General features: G+C 26.0%; 1 long non-coding RNA gene across 4 annotated transcripts in view; it reads left to right on the plus strand.

The window, feature by feature from the left end:
* Positions 1 to 257: 257 nt before the first annotated feature.
* Positions 258 to 3424, plus strand: part of LOC107444898 (uncharacterized) — a 33371-nt gene continuing 30204 nt past the window's right edge. For all 4 annotated transcript variants that reach the window (XR_011636317.1, XR_011636318.1, XR_011636315.1 and 1 more), the window contains exons 1-2: positions 258 to 494; positions 2594 to 2797. This is a non-coding gene — a long non-coding RNA (uncharacterized lncRNA). The remainder of the gene's footprint in view (positions 495 to 2593; positions 2798 to 3424) is intronic.

Here is a 3424-nt window from a genome sequence, read left to right on the forward strand (position 1 = left end):
GTGCGACGTAAATTAACAACAACAACCAAACTGTGATGGCTAGTCTGAAAAACTTTTAATACATATTTTCTCTGCCTTTTTTAGTACTCAAGTGTTTTGTTTTTGCCTTTCCCGCTAAAAGATTTCATTTACCAGGTTTTGCTTCAAATCTCTGTCTCCCATTCGCGAATTTTTCTTAAACAATGAGAATGTCTCTTGAGGTTAAGCAACAGGTGAGCTAGATGTTTTATTTCAGGCTGATCATATGATTTAAGATTAAAGAATTCATGTAACAGAAATAGAAAGTCAGAAACTTCGTAATCAAAACAAATTTGACGGAAAATTTAATTGTTTGTTTTTTCTATAAGCTTCGAGAAATGAGATTTAAATTTTCTATTTTTTAAAAGACTATGAAGAATGAACCTCATTTAAAAAATTCTTCGTCTCTTGGGAATTCTTTTAAAGAACATTAAGCAGCATGCTTTTGATGAAGCTATATACTTGGTTACTCGTTGGTTAGTTTTATTTCCACCCACTAAATTTTTAAATTAGTCATGGAACTAATTTAATCTTTTAGTGGTATACCATGCTTATTGTATTTTTTACTACAAATCGTGTTTTGATATCGTAAATAGTATAGTAATTTTTATAATCAAATACTTTGAAATATGAATAGTACTCAAACCGACTCTTAAATTCGATGTTATAAAGGTTTTATAATTTTGCATAAAACTTTAATAATACAAGTATAGTTATTTAAAAAAAGAAATGTAAAAAAATTAAACTTTCTGTTATTGTATTAAATTGTAATTTATTTAAATTCAAATATGTTTATGTAGGAACGGATTGCTAAACAATTCTATTTGGCCATTTTTAGTTTCACCCATTTCATTCAATTTGTTTCGGCTTTATTCTTTTTTTCAATAAATTTTTTCCAGTAAATATTCCTAACTAATAAAGAACCAAGATTTCTTGACAATCGAGAATAAAAAATTGTTTACTATATTTTCCCTTTTTCTCAAGAATGACCCTCTTTCATATTGCCCTTTGGTTTTTGAGCCCACCTTGTGTGTTGAAAGTTTTTTTCTTTCTTAAATTCTTTTACCCTTTAGAGTAAAAACCATTAGTTTTGTCACACCTTGTATACTACATTGATTAAATTGTTCTCAGTCAAAAATTCTTGCAAATAAAAGTTTATTCAGCTAACTTTATTTTAGTTGTCAGAGACAAATTTTTAATTTTTTTAAGTTTTGTTTGCAGAGTTAAATAATTGAAGTTTTTTATTTTTGTGAAATATGACTAATTTATGTATATAATATAGCAATAATACTTTTTTCTTAGATGATGCTACTTAAATTAAACATAGTTTGTTTATTTTTTTAAAAATTTCAGATTTTCAGTTACAAATCATTTACCACTCAAAAGTTATTCCAATAATTTACTTCATTGAGAGTAAACATAAAATGTAAACTACTTTGCTTGTAGTCGTTATTTTAAAAATTTAAACAATGGTGCATCAAACTTTGAGTTTTGTTTGAACTTTGTCAAATAAATGCAGAAGAAAATGAATAAAACAAGGTGACAAATTTTATTTATGTGTAACCATAATTTATGTTAAATATTTTAATTTAAGGATCTTTTGTCATTTGTTTTTCAAAAGCAAATTGCTAGCTTATTTTTATTTGCTCACTCCCAATGAAATATTATCCATGTTGCTCGATGAAAATGAGAGGGAATGTTGTTTATCGGTCATAGAATTTTGTTAAAAAACTCTCTGTTAACTTTTGAAAAGAAGCATAATATTTAATTATAAGAAATAAAGACTTTGAAGTTATATAAATTTTGTAAAGAAAAAGTGAAATTCTAAAAACAAATAAATTATCCACTTTTTTCAAGGATTTTTTAAACTTTAAAATATGTTTTATAAAATAATTTTTTGATAATCAGATTTACAACATCGAATTACTGTGTTTTATAGAATCAACCTCTCTTTTTTAGTAATTTATAAAATAGCACCCTCCTGCGTTTTTCTCATCTTGTAATAATTATGAAGCAACAATACTGTGAATTCTGTTTTTTAGTTAATTACTTAAATCAGGTTGGAAGATAAGACAAAATAATGATAAGTTGATAGTCAAAACCCTTTGAATGTAGTAATCATTAATAAAGAAAGGACAGTAGAAGAAAGTGAATTTTTATTTCTGTCTAAAAATAACCTTTTAAAGAACATTTTCTTTTCTTCTGTTTTTTATTGTGGACACCCTTTTTTTCTCATTGAGATAAAAGATACAAAAATTATTAAAAAAACATTATGCCAGAAAACTGAGATAAAAACACATATATTGATAGTTATGATGTAATAAATATGTGTTCAGTTATATATTTAGATTATTTTATGAGTGAATAAACCCTTGATGCTTATTACAGTTTAATTTTAAATGTTTACTTACTGACCTCTTGGTAGACACTCTAACTAAAGGTATCATTAAGAATTAATCTTCTCTGTTATGGGATTAAAGAAAAATTATATGATTATAGTCATTACATGTTTAGATTCACTGTTAACTTTCCACTGCAATACAGTTTCTCATTCTAACTTTTTATTCTTTTGCAGGAATGGACACCAGGTGAATGTGTACCAGAATTTTTTTCCGATCTTCTGATTTTTAATTCTATTCACTCAGATTTAAATGATCTTGGCATTCTATGGTGGTGTGATAGTCCAGAAGATTTTGTGGCAAAGCATAGAAATGTTTTAGAAAGTTCTCATGTATCTGAGCCACTTCATCACCGGATGGATTTAACTTTTGGTTATAAAGTATGCATTCTTAATATTTCTCTTTTAAACAAATGGATTTTTGTTTTTGGTGTGTTGAAAATTGTATTCATTTTCTGTACTGTGATTTTTAAGTAGCTTTTAGACTAATCATTATTCATATTAGGGATGTAACAAATATTCGGCCCTTTTGCCAAATAATGAAGTTATTCGAATAATGACGCTAAAACCTGCTTGATCAGGGTCACTTACTAAGGGCTATTTTGGGGCTATCTCATTGTGAATTATGGGGGACAGTAAGCAATATAAGGGGCTTGTAAGTAGAAGTGAAGAATATTTATATTTTAATGTTAATAACTTAACATCCTGAATTAAAGAAAATCAATCTGTTAAATGATTTTAAAAAATTGACATATAAGTTTTTAGTTTTCTGGCTTTTAATAGTTTTTCTGGCCAAAAAAAATGAATTAAAAAATACATTTAACAGTAGTAATGAGTTCTTATTTTAAATAAAATGTATAAATTACAAGTATAATTAGTTAAAATATGCTATTATTAATTATTTAGATTTGTGAAAGCCTTATTGTTGGCATCAAGATATTTAAAATATTACAAAAAATACATCAAGTTGTTAAATTTTTTTTAAAATATAGAAAGTTTAAAAAAGCA

Source organism: Parasteatoda tepidariorum, chromosome 3, assembly GCF_043381705.1.
Source record: "Parasteatoda tepidariorum isolate YZ-2023 chromosome 3, CAS_Ptep_4.0, whole genome shotgun sequence".
Classification (NCBI taxonomy): Eukaryota; Metazoa; Arthropoda; class Arachnida; order Araneae; family Theridiidae; genus Parasteatoda; species Parasteatoda tepidariorum.